The 20,411-nt window shown below is 43.5% G+C and overlaps 1 long non-coding RNA gene across 1 annotated transcript; it reads right to left on the minus strand.

Annotated features, from left to right (window-relative positions):
- Positions 1-272: 272 nt before the first annotated feature.
- LOC117871671 lies at positions 273-16,187 on the minus strand. The gene is made up of 3 exons (XR_004644326.1): positions 15,928-16,187; positions 7,147-7,251; positions 273-365 (listed from the first exon to the last, which is right to left on the minus strand). It is a non-coding gene; the product is annotated as an uncharacterized LOC117871671 (long non-coding RNA).
- Between the last annotated feature and the right edge of the window lie 4,224 nt (positions 16,188-20,411).

Here is a 20,411-nt window from a genome sequence, read left to right on the forward strand (position 1 = left end):
GCGCTCGGGTCAGCCCCATGCAGTGTCCTATTTTCCCTTTGGAAATATGGTCACCCTATTTGTAGCTAGAGTCGCAAGCTGAGATTTCCTCAATGAGAACATATATAATCTGTTTGGGTACTTCAGTGAGGAATGTGATATAAATGCCTAGATAAATAGATGTTTGCAGTGTTGTTGTAGCCATGTTGACCGGAAGGAGACCTCTGTGTAGCTCAAATGCTTGTCTCTTTCACCAACGGAAGTTGGTCCAATAAAAGATATTACCTCGCCCACCTTGTCTTTCTTTGATAAATAGATATCCAGGCTTTGAAGGAGGATCCCAGGACAAGAGACTTTTAGGTACAGATGGGCTCTCACTGTGGGAGCTGTAAACAGAACATGAGAAATTCATAAGACGCTTGAAAGTGGAACAACAGGGGTTGTTTGGCTTTGGGAATTAAGAGTTGAAATTGAGATGAAGAGATCAGAGTTAGAACTCTAATCTGCTCTTACTTAGGTCTAACTAAGGGAGTTGATTATATGTGACCTGAAGTTCTCAGGGCTTAGAGAGAGAGCTCTCTGAAGTGTTTGACTTGCAATGAGTAAGGCAAAGAAATGGTTTCTTAAACTAGAGGGCAGAAGTGGCCTAGATACCAAGGTGAAACAATTTCTGCTTGACTGCATTTACCAGCATAAAGGTTAGTCAGAAATACACAGTGGAGCTGCACCCACTTACATGAACCTGGTTCAGTCTCTGTGCACATGAAAAGCATGTGAACATCACTTAAGGATTAAGATATGACAGGCAGCACATTTTTGGGCTTTTGCTCCATATCTCAGGTAGCTTTTTATAAGGCACAGGGCTGAAAGTCAAGTGACCACAACCACCTGAGAAATGCAGTAATCCTCTAGAAATATACAGCTTGGAGTTTTAATGCTGATATGATCTGAAAAATACTGTTCCAGATTTGTTCCTAGAATGAGCTCCACTGATGCAGTCCTTATGGGGTGAAATTCACTGCCTCTCTCACATTCATGATGTTGTGGAAGCTGAGATCAGTTACGGATCTTTAGCCATCAGACCATATATTTAAATGTGAGGAGGCTGCAGGCAGGACATTCTCAGTGGATGGTCCTGCACTCTAAAACTGGCTTCCTCAGGCCAGAAAAAGCCTAATCTTTAGTGCACAATCCATATCTTTTCTCAGGCAGTTATCTTAGCAGAGGCTTGAATAGGTGGGAATTGTTTCCTTTTCCTTTTGCTTTTTGATTAGGACAACAGTTGTGGCCAAAATTTGACAGAAATGGGAACAAAAAGTTCAGCACCTAACTAAATGGCCTGACTTTCAGAAATGCTGAGCACTCAGGGGTAGAGAATGGAGAAAGCTGCAAACAAATGATTGAAAAAAAGCGTCTCCATTCTATTCCATGGGGCGGGGCTGCAATATTGACTTCTGCCACCGTCTGGAGCTGTGTGAGGCCATAAGTGGGCACTTCCAGTTCTAGCCCCAATTGCAGGCTTCTAAGATAGCTTCCTACAGCAATTACTTATGGTTTCTCCAGGTCCTTAGATCCAAAGGAGACCTAGACTACTGAGGAATTATTCCCCTGAGGTATAAGAGTGCCCCTCTCTTTATTTCTATAAGATAAGTGGCAGGTCAGGGGAGGAAACTGTCTCTGCAGTGTGCATTTAACAGCAGAAAGGTCTGCTAGCCCTCTCTAGGAGACTCCTAATTAACTCCATGGAAAGAATTTTGTATAAATTAACCTGGTGGGTTAATTCTTCAGCTTCTCTTCTGTTTTGGGATTTCCGCTTCCACATTGATGGGTTTCTATGTCCCATTGACCTGAAGCCAAAGTTGGGTGGGATTTGGATCTGAGGTTTGGTTCAGGCCCATTTCTAATCATGGGTTTTATTTTTAAATTTCCTCCGACTCATTAAATATTAGACACAATCAATGACTAAATGCACCATTGGTTCCAGGCCTCTTGACTCAAGGCTATGTTCTGTTAATGCATGCATTTAATATGCGCTAAAGGTGACGTCCTCTGCCAGTTGAGCTAGGAGTAGTTTCTGGAGTTGAAGGACGAGCTGAATGGTTCTTTTACTTGCTTCCCAACTGTGTGTGTGGTGTGCAGCACAAAGACTTATTTAGTACAGTACAGATGAGTGGCTCCCTTTCCTGCTCCATTCAGATCAGAAGGGGAAATAGAACCTTTTTCTAGAAATGTGGTGCTATGTTTTTCAATACAAATCGGAATCACCTTTAAACCTACACAGAGCCCTTAGGAAAATGCTTCCCTTGGAATAATTGGAAATCACTACACACAGATGTATCTAGGAGGTTGCTTTTCCATCTCCAGCTGCTCAGGCATGCAACAACATTGCTCCATTTAACCCTTTAAATGCCTGGCATCTGAATGTGCCTTTGAGATCACTGATGCATATATATAGCACCATCTGACATCTATAAATTGCAATATTTACAGCGAAACACTGGGCAGCCTGCTCCACTTCACAGCAGCCAGTAAGCCTCTCTGTTACCCAGACTAGAAGCCTCTATCTGACCTGATTCAAGTCTGTAAAAGTGTATTTACAGCCAAAATCAGACTTCCCTCTCCTTTCCAAGAGGAGGCAGAGCCAGAATTGCGGTGGTGATGTTGCATGATGTCATGTCTGATGCTTCTCTTATAAGGGAAAAAATGAAAGTAGCAGGGCCAGGGCTGATCTCTGGGAGCAGCCCTGCTCCAACACAATAGGCTGCATCCTTTTTCCTTTGTTTTCAGACTGTCAGGATTTGCCTGCCATCAGTCCCTCACAACTGCCTGTTTGTGCTGGTCTATGACACTGCCAGGACATTTTCACAACCCACTGCCCCACCTAGTTCAACACTATGGCCTCCCAGCGATGAGCAGTGCTCTGATAAAACAAGCAGGAGAAATTAAATAAATGACTGTTGATCACTTTGACAATAAAAAGAACAGGAGTACTTGTGGCACCTTAGAGACTAACAAATTTATTAGAGCATAAGCTTTCGTGGACTACAGCCCACTTCTTCGGATGCATATAGAATGGAACATATATTGAGGAGATATATATACACACATACAGAGAGCATAAACAGGTGGGAGTTGTCTTACCAACTCTGAGAGGCCAATTAATTAAGAGAAAAAAAAAAAACTTTTGAAGTGATAATCAAGATAGCCCAGTACAGACAGTTTGATAAGAAGTGTGAACATACTTACAAGGGGAGATAGATTCAATGTTTGTAATGGCTCAGCCATTCCCAGTCCTTATTCAAACCGGAGTTGATTGTGTCTAGTTTGCATATCAATTCCAGCTCAGCAGTCTCTCGTTGGAGTCTGTTTTTGAAGTTTTTCTGTTGTAATATAGCCACCCGCAGGTCTGTCACTGAATGACCAGACAGGTTAAAGTGTTCTCCCACTGGTTTTTGAGTATTTTGATTCCTGATGTCAGATTTGTGTCCATTAATTCTTTTGCGTAGAGACTGTCCGGTTTGGCCAATGTACATGGCAGAGGGGCATTGCTGGCACATGATGGCATATATCACATTGGTAGATGTGCAGGTGAACGAGCCCCTGATGGTATGGCTGATGTGATTAGGTCCTATGATGATGTCACTTGAATAGATATGTGGACAGAGTTGGCATCGGGGTTTGTTACAAGGATAGGTTCCTGGGTTAGTGGTTTTGTTCAGTGATGTGTGGTTGCTGGTGAGTATTTGCTTTAGGTTGGGGGGTTGTCTGTAAGCGAGGACAGGTCTGTCTCCCAAGATCTGTGAGAGTAAAGGATCATCTTTCAGGATAGGTTGTAGATCTCTGATGATGCGCTGGAGAGGTTTTAGTTGGGGGCTGAAGGTGACAGCTAGTGGTGTTCTGTTATTTTCTTTGTTGGGCCTGTCTTGTAGGAGGTGACTTCTGGGTACTCGTCTGGCTCTGTCAATCTGTTTTTTCACTTCAGCAGGTGGGTATTGTAGTTTTAAGAATGCTTGATAGAGATCTTGTAGGTGCTTGTCTCTATCCGAGGGATTGGAGCAAATGCGGTTATATTTTAGAGCTTGGCTGTAGACAATGGATCGTGTGGTGTGTCCTGGATGGAAGCTGGAGGCATGTAGGTAAGTGTAGCGGTCAGTAGGTTTCCGGTATAGGGTGGTATTTATGTGACCATCGCTTATTAGCACAGTAGTGTCCAGGAAATGGACCGCTTGTGTGGATTGATCTAGGCTGAGGTTGATGGTGGGATGGAAATTATTGAAATCATGGTGAAATTCCTCAAGGGCTTCTTTTCCATGGGTCCAGATGATGAAGATGTCATCAATGTAGCGCAAGTAGAGTAGGGGCGTTAGGGGACGAGAGCTAAGGAAGCGTTGTTCTAAGTCAGCCATAAAAATGTTGGCATATTGTGGGGCCATGCGGGTACCCATAGCAGTGCCGCTGACTTGAAGGTATATATTGTCCCCAAATGTGAAATAGTTGTGGGTGAGGACAAAATCACAAAGTTCAGCCACCAGGTTAGCTGTGACATTATCAGGGATACTGTTCCTGATAGCTTGTAGTCCATCTTTGTGTGGAATATTGGTGTAGAGGGCTTCTATGTCCATAGTGGCCAGGATGGTGTTTTCTGGAAGATCACCGATGGATTGTAGTTTCCTCAGGAAGTCAGTGGTGTCTCGAAGATAGCTGGGAGTGCTGGTAGCGTAGGGTCTGAGGAGAGAGTCCACATAACCAGACTTTGACAATGACATTGATATACAACAATCCCCTTTGTTGAGCTCCTCAGTCACAACAAACTCTGCCATATTGTATTATGCCCTGAAGCCAGTGAAATATATGCATCTAGATGGAAGAGAAACTCTCTAAGTTTTATTTCATAGTGAAAGATGCTGAAAAAAATTCTGCCTTCAAGACCTTGCAGTGTTTAAAATCAATGGGATCTTTCCATTTAAATCTGAGTGAGCCACTAGCTTCTGAGCTGCCATATTGTGCCTGGGAATCCAGTTGTTTAGAAACAGCTTCATAGTTCTCATATTCGCAGCATTCCTGCAACATTCATCATACGTCTCTTGAAGAATGCTGGCATTTACCAGATTGCCAGCCAAATAAGTACTTTGCCGTATGTAGCTTCATTTATAGATGGAGATCTTTGCTTCTGAAAGAACCCTGTTTTGTACTGCAATTTCAAAAGGAGAGATTTCCTCACAGAGAGTTGGATCACTTAGGGGGTTGATCATGATAAAGTGTACCATAAATGGTGTGTTTGTAAAGCTGAACTGAAGCACATTAAAAATTACTTTTAATTTGTGTGTGTCTAAGAAACAAATTTGTTCGTTACAAAGTTTTACCAAGTTGTCACTGGGTGTTTGTAGCACATTTTGTTCTTGGGTGAGAACAGGTCCAGGTATATCAGCTGAATGCATTTTCTGAGGTGCCATCTTGGCTGGTTCCAAATGTTTAGAGCATTCTTGGGAAAATTCCAAAAGATTTGTACAGTAATCTAGCCATGTCTACTAGAAGTGGAGAGGCACTTGAATACCAAGTGAAAGTTATTTTGCATTTCTTTGTCTTGCAGTCCCACACAGAAATGGTTTAAAACAGGAGCATTTCATTAAACTTTTGCCATAATCAAAATAGCCCAAACAGCTTGCACAAACCTACTGCTGCGGGAGTCTTACAGGAGCACGCTTCATCCTGCTCATCAAAGCTGTGTCCTTGATGTCTTTAGCAGAGCTCCAGTGCTTGAAAAGGACAGGATTCAGGAAAATAACCCTGGCATTGCAGCTGGTTCTTAAACAAAAAGATGAAGTCCCTACCTCAAATAGCTTACAATCGAAAATCCTGATTCTTTAAGTGACTCAACATGGGAAGAACCTGCACCTACCTGGAGCCCCTCGAAGTGCATGGGATTCTGCTTGGGTGAAGGGACACCTTATCTATGCTTGAAACATGTGTAACCAGATGCTGGCAATAGTACAGCACACCAGTGTTAACAAATATGGTCACTATAAAGATCCGCCAAAAACACCTGAACCCTGTTTACACTGGGGCTTAAAACCAATGCAGCTGCACTCGTGCTGGAAGTCCGATATGGGCACTTGCAGAAAGGAAGATTCAATGGCGTTGTTGTATTCATTTGTTGGTAATGAAAACTTACCCTCAGCCACATTTTCAAATATTCAGAAAAAATATCAATGTTGCAGTTATGGATAGAGTGGAAGCACAAGTAAACAGGAGGTGGAGTTGGAGAAAGTGGCCTAGAAATTTGGGGAAGGCTCTGAGTTACTACAGAGAGTTCTTTCCCAGGTGTCTGGCTGGTGGGTCTTTCTCCCATGCTCAGGGTCTAACTAAGTCATATTTGGGGTCAGGAAGAAATTTCCCCCTGGGTCAGACTGGCAGAGACCCTGGGGTTTTTTTTGCCTTCCTCTGCAGCATGATGCACAGATCACTTGCAGGTTTAAATTAGTGTAAGTGGTGTAACTTGAAGTCTTGAAACCATGATTTGAAGGCTTCAGTAACTCAGCCAGAGGTTAGGGGTGTATTACAGGCATTGATGGGTGAGGTTCTATGTCCTGTAATGTGCAGCAGATCAGACAAGATTATCACAATGGTCTCTTCTATGAGGTATAAAAAGGACAGACCATATTCTGACATGGGGGAAATTGCTACCATAAAGATGATATGCAAGTCACAGGAAAAGCTACAGCAAGACTCCATGCATTTGATCGCATTTTCACTTCACAGAATTCTTTGACTGGATTGTCCTGTTTAACTTAGAATTCCTTTCCAAGAACAATATTGGATGCTAAGGGTATGAAGAGATCTTGTGAAGAGAGAGAATCAAAAGAAGAAAAACAGATGCCAAGAAAAATAGATATAAACATTTATTTGGGATGGAAGACATAAAAAGCTGGCTATACATATATGTCTTATGGAATCGTGTAAAACATGCCTTAAATGTGATACACTCCATAGGCTGTACCTTATATAGTATCTCTCTCTTTTTACTTACATGGCCCTTGTCACTGTAGAAACTGAGTGCCTCAAAATCATGAATGGATTTTATCTTTGCAAAACCCTTGTGATGTAGGGAAGTATTATCTCCATTTTACATATGGGGATCTGAGTCAGATGAGAGATTAAGTGACTTACCCATGGTCAGGTAGAGAATTTGTGGCCCAGCTCAGAACAGGTCTCCTGTGTCCCAGGTTGGTACCTTGTTTACGAGGCCATCCTTACTTGCTTAGATTGCTTGCGCTTGTAAAAACATCAAAGATTAATAGTTAGAGCTGTGTGGAAGATGGAGGATCCATTTTGTGAAGGATTTCAAAATGTTGCTTTGTTCTGACTTGGAGAGAACTCAACATCTTGAAATTCTCACACAAAGGAAAACAAAAAATGTGGGGGTCAATCAAAATGTGTAATTTTGATTTCAGGCTTTTTGTATTTTGAATATAATCATAATGTAATACAAAATCAATTTCAAAATGGAAGATCATTTTGAAACAAAAATAAATGAGATGTATCATTCTGAAAATGTCAAAATGGGACTTTTGGCATTGTTGGACCTTTCTTCTGGTTTCCTTCTTAAACAAAATTCTGGTGGAATCAACCTGGTTTTGCAAAGCACATTGATATCAACGGAACTGCATATTCCAATGGAATATGGGTCCATCAAAGTTACTTTGCCCAGCTCTACTAATCATCCTTTTAGCCATTTGTTCTGCACTATCAGATCTACTTAATCCCTCTACTTGCTGACAACATACCACGGTGCTGTGCTTTGATTTTGGAGGTCAGAGTATCTCTTGCACTCTGTCATGCAGCCTCCAAATGACCAAAACTACTCAGACAAAAGAGGCATTAGCTATACGAAAGTAGTCTGAAATGGATCACATTTTTGTTTTGAAAAATGTGCGTGTGGTTAAAATAGTTAGAAGGAAATTATTTTAATGGAAATAAATAGCTGCATTTAGATAATCTAGCATGAAGAATAGAGTTGGGGGTCTATAGTCTTATTTTTGGAGTGATGACATTCTTTTTCAAGATAGTTCAAGGTATGATTGTGGGATGGCCCTGATTAGCTCAGTAGTTCATCTTAGTTAACTTTCTGTGGCAGAAATCAGCCTGTAGATGTCCCCCAACACATGTTGTGCTATGCCTAATAGCTCAGTTCTGCTGAAAGCAACTATTGTCTATAAATTACCAGCAGCTCAAGTTAAAGAGCAGGGGAGATGAAAGGCTGCCCAGGAATGGCTATTCTGTGGGAGGATAGTGGAGGGTAATGACAGAGTGAAGAGCATCTCAGACCAAGGGAAATATGAGCTAAACAAAAGCTGATAAGAGAAATAGGAGTGAGAGTCTTAAAGGAGAGTAGTTGGCTGAAGATGTCAGAAAAAGGGAGCCAGAAAGTGACACACTTCATGGTGAATTTTAGATATGGAAATGATAGATTCTCCCCTGACTTAGAGTTGCAGAAGTGACCTTAGCACAGTAGTCCAGGATGAAAAGAAAGCAGTGCTGCTTTGGTAAAATGACAAGTTTGTGAATATGTGGCTTCCATGATAAACCTCAGCAGTTTAGGGGGCAGGATAATATCTCAGCCACTTGAAATCACATTGAGATGACTTTTGGTGACCTTTACCTGTCTTTATTGGTATAATTAATTACAGAAGTAACTCCACTGAAGTTAAAGGGCTTGCACCCGGAATGAACTTGGTTCTGTGTTTACTAGTGCCATTCAAAAACTGGAAAATGTTCATAAACGTGTTGGAATTCTATATAGGTGTTTGGTTCAACCATTTCAATCCCCAACTGTTCTCTGCTAATAAGCATTCTGGTTTTGATTCTCATAAATGTTTGATAAATGGCTGCTGTTCATATAAATATCCATATTCCCATGGAAACAAGTGTAGTTGTGCATGATTGAGTATTCACTGGTCACTGTTACTTATCGGTCTGGTATTTTTCATTTTGTTATTCAACTTTTAAAAAGTTGCAATCTGGGAGCAGAAACAGTATCAGATGATCTGTCACACATCACAGATAAGCAATAGTCAAAGCAAACAGATTGTGAACAATCTCTGAACTGAAATTTCTTATTCAACACTGTATTATAACATTACTTAACTTTTATTGGTTATCCTAGTGCTTTTTATCCACAGATATCAGAGCAGTTTACAAAAGAGGTATTATCCCCATCTTCCAGGGAAACTGAGGGAGGGTGGTGAAATGACTTGCCCAGAGTCACCCAGTAAATACCAAGACATAACTAATATGTGAGTGGGAATCGAGATCTCTCTCTCTCACACACTCACACACTTAATTCAGTTGAACTGTTCATTGAAGAGGAACCATTTCTAGAATATATTGCATGTATTTGCTTCTAAAAATCAGTTTGTGGTGGGTAAACCACAAAAAGTTTTATAAATAAAAATGCCATTTTTATCTCTCTGTTTACATACAGGTTATATGTTTAATTTTTAAACCTAGCTTTGCCGTGTTATTTAAGTAATGGGCAAATCAACTCTGCTAAGTGAAACATTTAGCAAAAAGCAAAGTGCACTTTCTTATAGTGTCTTTAGCATTCCCATGGTTTTGCTCCAAGATCTGAAGTAAATTGTTCGTTCTGTGGATGAGATGAGGTGAAGAAGCTTTTTGTAAGCCCACTGTCCTTACCTCTTTGAGAAAGTGTAAGTGAGCTCTGTTGCTTGTAGAGTGAACCCCAACCTAAAGGAGTGTTAAAATTTACACTATTGAGCTTGTGAGAAATTGAACCAGTTGCACTCATGGGACTTAACTGTTGAAAAATAAGATGCCAGAGCATTCATAACAAGATAAACACAAACACATGCAACATGGTCTCATGCTGCAGTATGATTGATAGAGTTTTTTGTATTGTTGTGCTTTTTGGTTGCCTTTTTCTGACACAAGCCTGTAGCTGGTTTGATTAGGAAATGTGGGGGCGGGGAAGAAGACTCAAGCAGCTTGAACTGCTGGTTGCTTCAGTGAGATTGAGGGAGAAAGGGCAGCTCATGTATAGTTTTAAGTTAGCTCTGAAAAAGCATCTAATAGTGTGTACACTGCAGCAAAAGACCCGAGGTTGAGACTCTCAGAGCCCGGGGCAACTGACAGATGCTCGTGCTACAGGGCTCAGAATAGCAGCAGAGACGTTTGGGCTCCGAAACCCAGCAAGGTGCGTGGGTCTCAGAGCCAGGGATCTGGCTGAAGGCCAAATGGCTACACTGCTGCTTTTTAGCCCTGTATCATGAGTCCAAGTCAGTTGAGCTCTCGTGTTAGATTTTTTGCGATGTAGACATAGAGGAGTGCATGAGCAGTACAGTTATTCAGTAAACCTTCTGAATGAAATATTTAACTTATTTTGACTTATTTATGCGTGCGTGCATGGGGTGGGGGAGGAGGTGTGATAAGGCCTGATCTTAATGATTAATTCATATTTTGGTATCGAGAGATTAGGAGAAGCAGGGTGTGGACACCACATCCCTTCACACTTGATAGGGTGCAGAGTGAGGGAATGTATTCTGCTGTGGAACAATCCACAGCGTTGGGAAATTTTAGCTTTCATAATCTCCTCTGTGTCACTGGTGATGGTTTGATCCCACTGATTTCACTAGACCAGAAATACAGTTTCCTGTGGTCTGTTGGCTCCCTACCACCACCTGGGCCTACAATATCCTTGGTGTAGGGAAAGGTTTGATTTCAGTTGAGACAGGATTTCATCCTTCAGGTAAGGAGTAGAAGACGATGCGACACTTTCCCCTTGCACTGAAACAGCAGCAACCAAGAATGAAGAGGTCATATGTAGTGGGTTTTATGGAGTTGGAGAGAAGAGGGTGATTCCATGTTGGTTTAACTCCCCTTCTTCTGACAAAATTTTGACAAGAAGACTTTCCGTCCATTTCTCTCCTTCTGTAGAGAGAACAATGATCTTCCTAATGAAATCAGATTACATTGTATTGATCTGAACATCCTAAATACTTTGTCAGAGGAACGTCTCTTTGGCTTATGGACTCTTTGGACCCAAGTTGTCATAGCTTTAGGTCTAGGTGTATACATTACATTTCAAAGAGAACTTATTTAATATGAAACATCATCCATGTTATTCAGAAACTAGAAGTGTCTTTGTAGAATAGACTGGCTGAAACACCTCTTCCTAATGGAACTGTTTAAATGACACATTTAAAAACATAAAATTGTTATGGAAACTTGAGCCCTGTATTGGAAAACTATAATGTCTCATTGATGACTAAGCCAACTAAGCAGCATTTTTTTAAACAAAGAATAACACATGTGTATTGTTTGGGCCAGATTCTCAGCTGGTATGAATTGGTGTTGCTCCACTGAAGTCAATGGAGCTGCACATCTTGCCCCTTGTTTGTATCCTGCACCATCTGAGGGATATTCATGAGAATTCCAGCTTGGAGCTAGACTGTAGGCACTAGGAATTTCAACTACAGCAGTAGGATTTCCCTGTGGGTTTCTCTCAGAAAAATACATTTTCCTCTCATTGGGATATGGGTGAAACTTGCACTTTGAAGCTACCTTGGTAGACTACAGGAGAAAGTTTTTCTAGATCAGAGCTGGCAAAAATGTTTGAAGTATTTTGCGGGGGAAGCATGCCCTCTCCTGGAGCATTGCTCTTACCACGCTGCATGCAGTAACAGGCCAGACTGTGATAGGCCCTGGGGGGATGCAGAACAGGAGGAGGCCCCAAGGAGTCCCTTGAATCTTGTGCTTTACACAGAGGCCTGCCACCACATGGTTGAGGAGTGCAGACCCTGCTAGTGCCCCCATATATGCTACCTGTCCAAAAGGGGGCAGGAAAAGGCAGGGTGAGGGCACATAGCCCTCACCACAGGACAAGGGGCAGAGTAAGGGAGCATGTTTCAACCTCTCCACCAGCGTGTGGTGGTGTGCTATCTAGGGTATCCCTCTTCTTCCCAAATGCCAAATTCTTTATGGGGACTCTCCAGCCAGTCTGAGGGTTCCAGAGGGATTGAGTGGCTAGCCTCCGTATTGAATAATGTAAAATGTAATACACAGTTGAGGAGGTTTGCAAACGTGTAACTATATTTTTGGTTACTTGATGAAATCACTGTGATTTCTGATGTATTCTGTGGTATAGAGGGAAAAACTGCACAAGCCTTGATTCCAGATGACAGCCTTTCTCTACATTTATCACAATATCAATATTACAGAAGGTTGTAATACTTAGATAAAATGCTAATTGTTCACAATCATCACATTGTATTACATGTTGGCCACCCACTATAAACATTACACTACAGATTCTGAGGGGAAGCTAGAAAGTAAACTTTGCTTTTTACATAAACACTCATCACGAATCTTGCTATTTTTTCAAAATCTCCACACCAATACTTGACTGAGAACCTAAATTATATGGTTTGAAGGCTAGGCTGAACATTTTTTAGTACAGATAAACAAATATTCTTTAAACACTGCTACACAGCATATGCAACCTTAGAAATTTACTATTTTAATGATTACCATTGAATAAAATATAGTCCCTGATACTCCTGTTTACACTGATGTAACTTCATTAATTTAGATGGAATTGCTCCTGATTCCTACTGGTGTAAGTGGGAGAAATTGGGGGCCTGATACTCCTTCAGCTGTATTTGATTTCTGATTTGGCCTATTATGAAGATAGGGTTTGTAATGGTATGTCTGAATCTTAAACAGCCCCAAAATTTGGGAGTGTCTATATGTGGGGGTTTGATTTGGGGCTGTCTCTGTTCACATGTATTCTAGTTCTTCTTGAACACGTAGCCATGAAACTGTGATGCCTCCAAATAGGCACAGTAGGCACGTGCCTAGGGGGTGCTGGTATTCTAGGGAAGCCTAAAAGTTAAAAGTGAGTTAAAATTATAGAAAACATGAAAATCAGCTGTGGGCAGGGGGAGGGGAGAGGCACTAAAGATGCTGTGCCTAGGGACATATAAGGTGTAAATCCAGCCCTGGATGCCTCTAAAGATTGTGTGCTGTACCTTTGGTGTGCTGTACCTTTAATAAGGACCATGTTGCAAACACCTTACTTCCTTGAGTTATCTCATAGCAATATTTGCTCACCAGTGTGAAGAAGGAACCCCAAGTCTGTCCCTAGGCACATTCCTTGTGTGCACAATTCAGCAACTGTTTTGTTCTCAGGGTTCAATTAAAACTTTTGAGAGAAAACACACATTATGTTCTGTCTCATGGAGCCTTTGCTCTTGTTTTGTTGTTCTCTTACTCTAGCTTATGGTTGCTCTGACTAAAAGTATCTGTGTGCACTGTATGTCTGGAAGAACACACTGCTCCTCATTAATTTAAACCAGTGTCACGGGAATTTCTGAAATAAATGGTATCACAATTTGTATCCTCCCACCCTGCTTTCCTAATGTGGCTTGTCATGGCAAGTGTTGCAAAGCAGAAGCCAACGTGGAACACACTTCTGAGAAGAACAACAGTTTGAAATGAAAAATTGCAACAAGAGAACAAAGAGTTAGTCTTTGTGGAAAAGATAACTGTGTGAAAGCCCCCTTAAAATGAGAGAAAAGTGGGTTGGTGAGGTTAGGTCAGCATGCACATGTTTTAAATTAGTGGTTTCTAAACAAGGAAGTGACAATTATTTGTTATGATTATTTTTCAAATAATCACATCTGTATGTAATTACCACATATGCTCCAGTATGTGTATTTCTCCCTACGAAGAATTCAATGGGACTAGTTTGGGGTGATAAGTTTTGAGTCTGCCTTTATTGGGCGCGCACACGTTCAATACAGTGTAGTGTTAAAAGTTAGAGATAAAATTCCTTAGAGCTGGAGTTGAGCCCACTCTATCTGGAGTGTTTACAAAGAACGGGAATGAATCCGATACACACCCCTCGTGATATGAGTTTTTCCTTCCCAAAGATCCTAACTTCTGATTGGGTCAAATATTGTCTATTTTCTTTTTGCAAAACTAGCTGTTTTATGCAGTAAACCAACTGTACATGGGGCTGTACAATATGCTAGCATGATGGAAAAACGGGGGCTGGCCAGGCCAAACCTGAATGGTGCTGCAACCCCGTGCCACATCACAGTGCCCAGAGTAGGGAACTGGGCCCAGCCCCACAGAGAGGAATTGTTGGAGCCTCCACTCTGGGGTGAATTTTTTGTTTTATTTCTCTTTATACACTGATTTTTGTTTTATTTCATGTTACCTTGCATTTGTGAAAAGTACAGGGCTGTCATCCCAGTAGACGAGCAACTCATGTGAGCTCCCATTGCGATGCTGTGGCAAAAAAGGTTAATGCAATTCTCAGACGTATAAACAGGAGAGGAGGGAGTTGGGTTTACCTCTGCATATGCCAGACAAATTCGATTTGGAAATAAGGCACAATATTTTAACAATGAGGGTTATTAGCAATTGGAACAAACTACCAAAGGAAGCAGCGAATTCTCCATCTCTTGATGTCTTCACATCACTGGATGCTTTTCTGCAAGTTGTTTTGTGAAACACAGTTATTGGGCTCAATACAGGAGTAACTGGGTGAAATTTAAGGGCCTGTGATATACAGGAGGTCAGACTGGATGATCTAATGATCCCTTCTGGCCTTAAACTCTGAATTATAGGTTCTTTTCACATCATTTTCTATCATGCCCAACAAATGTAGTTTTTTCCCCCCTACAGTATAATTTCTAAGGCTGTGCCCAGTCTAGTTTTAAGTGTCCCAAATAGAGCTGATGAATTCTATCAAAAAGCATTTCAGCATTCATTTGAATAAAAATAATGAATTCTCTCTGACACTATTCACAATCCCTCTGATGATTCTTGTCTCAAATACCATTCACAAGACTGTTAGCAGAAAGGGGAATTGGAACCATATATTTCTATTCGTGTTTGCACCAGAGGTGTTTGTGCTTTTATCTTGAAAATTTGAGTTTAGGAGTTATTCAAGGACCATGGAAAAAATAACATGGGCTTCAGGTGACTGATCACATAGCACTGTGATCAGGCATGGACTCACCCCTGCGGCACCTCCTGTTGGTCATCTAGGGAATTAGCTCATCAGCATCCAGAGCGCCCTCTACAGGCCAGATGTCCCGCCTGTCATTGGCTCCCATGTCCCTCCCAGACCCCGGTGCCCTTAGCTTAGGTGCTACCCCCCTGGCAGTACCCCACTCTCTTTTTGGGTCTCCCCACACAGGGGAACCCCCCACCCCCATCCCAATGTCACTTCAGTTGCTGCTGCTGCCAGTCACCATCTAGCCCCCATGCCCTGGGGCAGACTGCAGTCTATCAGCCAATCATCACTGGCAACAAGGGGTTTGGACTGATTGCCTTTACCCACCCTCAGGCTACCCCTGTGCAATCCCAATACCTATTTGGGTGTAGGACCAGGCCCTGCAGTCTGGGAAGTTGCTGGCCTAGGGCTTCCCAGGCCTGCCTGCCTGCCAGAGGAAAGACTCCTCTGCTTCTGGCTACCCTGGCCTTCTTATAAGTCTAAGTGGCTCAGTTTGGGGTGTGGCCCCAGCTGCAGCCACTTCCCCAATCAGCCGGGGTTTTGCTATTTACAGCCCCAGCCCTCTGCAGGGCTTTTCCACCCCCTTCAGGGCTAGAGCAGGCATTCACCCTGCTACAAGCACAAACAGTAAATTGGGACTCCTCAAAGGGATAGCAACGTACAGTTCAGGGGCAACTAACAAGCTGAGATGTTTGCATGGACTATCCATAACATTTTGAATAAATAACAAATCTGTAGAAATCAAACTCTGTTTATGGATAATTGTCAACCAAAAAAGAGGCTATATTGGTTCAAATAGCTTCTAGAGCTCAGGCCCCAGCAACAGGCCTTCTAACTCTTCTATTAGAAGACAATCCCATAACCTCACAAACCACGCTGTCAGCAGGTTATTACTGATTTCAACCTACCTTTTGCATTTCTTAATTTTGAAGAGAAGATGATGAACTTTCTTTTCTCCCAGAAGCCACGCTGGTCTTTCTTCCTAGCCTTTCTAGTCTCTTTTCTTATATTTTGCTGTATGATCTTTCCTGCACAGCTTTGTAGCTTGTAAAGAAAGGACTCTGAAGCATTTTCATTGTTTGACCACATAACAGAGATATTAGGTGAGATTCTGAGAGTACTTTCAGCTCCAGTTCAGGCTAATGTGTTTTAAGTATCCTTGTGCCTGTTGATTCTGGGCTGCTGTGCATGGAGGCAGGGGAGGGAGGCTGTCTAAATTACAGCAACCTGGTTGCACCTGCCTATGGGAAGCAGTGCTGCATGCAGTGCCCGTCCCTCCTTCCCTCCCTCCTGTCCCTTTGGCCAGAGCTTTTGAGGTGGTTCTTGAAATATAGGCTGCAGCTGTCATCCTTAGTTCCTGTGCTGCGTGAGCTCTTCCCCAGCTGGATCTGGGTTTTAGAGCTTCTCTATGCCATTTTGGCCCCTTTACCCATCTTAAAGGGGTTGGAATGAGGATAAGAATTTTTCCCATTGTTTTGTGGTCTGCATCCACTCCTGTTCATGGTCAGAAAATATCTGTGACAGCTACAGATATTGTTTAGATAGAAAAGTTTTGGGGTAGTGATTAGTGGATGCACTCATCCTTGCTTTGGTGATTGTCCTATGGTTGCATGATTGCTGTTTACTACAAGGGCAGGTGATGCTTTAGCTGTGTCATACTGCCTTGTCCATTTGGGGAGTTCTGAATGTTGCAGTTCAGGGTTACCTGCACCTTTGTTCACTCTTTTGGTCTCTCTGAGTTTACCCTTTACCCTTGCGCCTTCACTTCTCTCTGGGTGGAATCCCTTGATTCTCCCACTCTTAGATTGAGTTACTGGGCTACAGCACCCTGTGCACCAACCATGATTACTCAGCAAAGGATACGAGAAACATAGAAACATAGGGCTGGAAGGAACCTCTCAAAGTCATCTAGTTCAGCCCCCAGTGCTGAGGCAGGACCAAGTATAGCTAATACAAGGTTTTTAACACAATAAACAGTCTGTATGCATGTCTGTCTTATCTGAAGGGATGGGTAGGTTTATTTTACCCCAGATCCCCAAACTCTGGAGTCTGGGTCCACATTAGCTCAAAACTTCCTGTCTTCCTGTAGTGAGATGGAGTGGCCTCCCTCCGGATTTGAGAGCGAGGGACCACTACACTCCCCCTGGTGGGCAGAAGTACCGGGGTGGGACAGAAAGTAGAAAGGGAGGGCCCTGCAGCTCAGTTAAGCGGGAGCCAGGGAAGGAGACAGACATTTCTATTCCGCTGCAGAACTCGCGCTGTACAGCATTGTGCCCCCAGAGGAGACCAACCCTGGAGAGAAGTTGCTGGGACTGCTGTCCACTGTGTTCCCCGAGGAGACAGAACCAATGGACTATGGAACCCCCCACCCAGACTGTGCCGGAGCAGGGGTGAGCGTGTTTTGGTAGGATCCCTGCTGACCCAGTGGCGGAACCATTTGCCACTGTTAGGGCTCTGGCCTGGGACGCGGTGGAGTAGGGTGGGCCCGGGTCCACCTACTCTGTGCTGCCAACCCCATCCCTGGGATGGCAGCCTATTCACCCCTAGGTCAGAAGGTCTGTGCATTACTTGTGTCTTGCCCCAGCCAGGACACTGTGGGCTCAGACTGTGTGTTTGTGGGATGCCTTAGCCGGGTTAGACTAAAGACTGCTTGTGCTCTGCCCAGCCCAGAGGGCCAGAGCTCCCCTACAGACTGCTAAATGCTGTCTGCCCCAGCCAGAAGACTGTGGGCTAAATTAGACTGCTTATCCTCTGCCCCGCTTAGAGCCCTAGATCTTGCTTAAGGCAGCCCTAGCCTGGAGACTCTGGGCTAAAGACTGTTTACTCGCCCGAGAGGACTAGATCTCCAGATTGTTAATGGTGGTTTGCCTCTGCCAAGAGGCTGTGAGCTATATACTGCGTGTTCTCTCCTGATCGGGTGGCTCACCAGGAGGGCAGGGATAGACTTCCAAGCAGTTGTTTCTGCATTGTCTCAGGCCTTTGCTGAGCAGTTGTAATCAGGAGTCATTGTCCACCCTTCCTGCCTCCCTGCAGCTATCCTCTCCTTGAATTAACCCCTTGTATACATATAGTAAACAGCACAATAACAATCAAACAGAACATAGAACATTCATATATTGTTACAGAGTAGCCACACATTCTTCCCTATTTAAACATTTAAAGATACCTAAGAGAGTTCACATGTACCCTCCTGGGCCCCCTTTACGCTCAAGTCAGCTTTGGGGATTGAAGCTGGGACCTGATCTTGTCACTTCCTCCTCCTGTTCATCTAATAGGGTGGGAGATAGATGGTGAGCTCTCTTTCATTAAGGTGCCAGCTGCCCAGGCTGCACCTGTGGGTTTTCCTTGAGGTTGTATAGGACTCACTGCTTTGATCAGTCCAGATGGACAGGACTGTCCTGGCCCCCTGCAAAGCTGGCCTTAACCAAGCATTAACCCCTGGTTTCTTATGACCTAGTGTCAGGTGGGACAGAGATTTGCACCCCACCCCAACTTTGACATGTCCTCCCAGAGTGTGTCTTCTATGCCTCAGCTATGTGTATCTGAGGAAACCATTTCACGCCTCAGGGGCGAATTCTCAGAGCCAGATTTCTCTCTTTACACCACTTCCTTTCCTATGGCAAAGCCCTGTTTCCATGATAAGGGGAGGTTGTGAACTTGCCTTCTGAGTTTGGACTCTGTGTGCCTGTCCTTGAGCTGGTTGCTTCACTCATCCCAGCATGTATGAAACAAGTGTCCCCTCCCCCATCCCCTGACTCATTTGCATTTTCACTCAGCATGGGATAGTGAGACGCTGGGGAAAATCACCCACCCTCTTTGCAGCTGCATTGTTTGTATTTTCACAAGTATTTTCAGCTGTGACCAGTTATCAGAGTCTGTCTTGATCTTTCTGCTCCCACCTTCACTTAAATGGGTGGCAGAACCAGAATTGTGGTACAAGTTTACAACATCATTTCCTAATCTATTCTAAGGATTAGGGCCCTACCAAATTCACGGCCGTGAAAAATGCATCACGGACCGTGAAATCTGGTCTTCTCCCGTGAAATCTTGTCTTTTGTGTGTTTTTACCCTATACTATACAGCTTTCACAGAGGAGACCAGCATTTCTTAAATTGGAGGTCCTGACCCAAAAGGGAGTTGCTGGGGGGTTGCAAGGTTATTTTAGGGGGTTGCAGTATTGCCACCCTTACTTCTGCACTACCTTTAGAGCTGGGCAGCCGGAGAGCAGCAGCTGTTGGCCAGGCATACAGCTCTGAAGGCAGCGCCCTGCTAGCAGCAGCTATGCTATACCATACCATGCCACTGACCCTTATTTCTGCGCTGCTTCCTTCAAAGCTGGGCAGCTGGAGAGTGGCGGCTGCTGACTGAAGGCCCAGCTCTGCAGGCAGCAATGCAGAAGTAAGGGTGACAATACCATACCGTGCCATCCTTACTTCTGTGCTGCTGCTGGCAGTGGCTCTGCCTTCAGAGCTGGGATCCCGGCCATCAGCCGCCGCTCTCCAACTGCCCCGCTCTGAAGGCTGCACCACCACCAGCAGCAATGCAGAAGTAAGGATAGCAGTACTGCAAACTCCCCTACGATAATCTTGTGATCCTCCCACCCCAACTCCTTTTTGAGTCAGGACCCCTACAATTACAACACCATGACATTTTAGATTTAAATAGCTGAAATCATGAAATTTATGACTTTTAAAATCCTGGACCCTGAATTTGGTAGGGCCCTGCCAAGGATATATGAAAAAGAATATAAACTGTCAATAGGACTGTCGTCCAGTATTCCCACCACCAATTTCCGGGACCCCTTCTGTTTTTATTAGTAATTTGGCCTACAGGCACAGCAAATGGTTTTGCCATTGGAATCTTTGCCCACATCTCTGCCTGCCAGCCCCTGATGAGATTTCACCACATAGGGTTTGACCAGGGAGTGAGCAGTTCCATTGTCCCTCTACCTCAGAAATGTTTCCCCATTAACTTCCAGTACCACCGGGGATCAAGTTGTCTGTATCCATGAGAGTTCAGCAAGATATATGTGCAGATGCCTAGAAGGATTGAATTCACCAGTTTGTATGTTGTATGCCACAGATGAACTGACTGTGTAACTTTCTCCCTCCGGAGACCAAATAACATGTTTAGCTCCATACAGGTGAGGTGAAGGCTGCCCCTTTGGCTGAGTTGTCAGTAAGTTACCCACTATGACTCATTGCCAGCCCCCTGGCACCTGAGGAGCCTGCCTACTTCTGTCCAGTCTCCTGGTAGTTAAAACACCTCAGGTCTGTGAAATCTCTCTTTGGGGGTCAGTTTGGGGCAGCTGATTCTCCTAGTTTGGGGATTACCCACTTTCCTTTTTTGGGGCATACCCCCATTCCCCCTCCTAGTGCCCATGTTTGGGTCA

This window comes from Trachemys scripta, chromosome 2, assembly GCF_013100865.1.
Source record: "Trachemys scripta elegans isolate TJP31775 chromosome 2, CAS_Tse_1.0, whole genome shotgun sequence".
Classification (NCBI taxonomy): Eukaryota; Metazoa; Chordata; order Testudines; family Emydidae; genus Trachemys; species Trachemys scripta.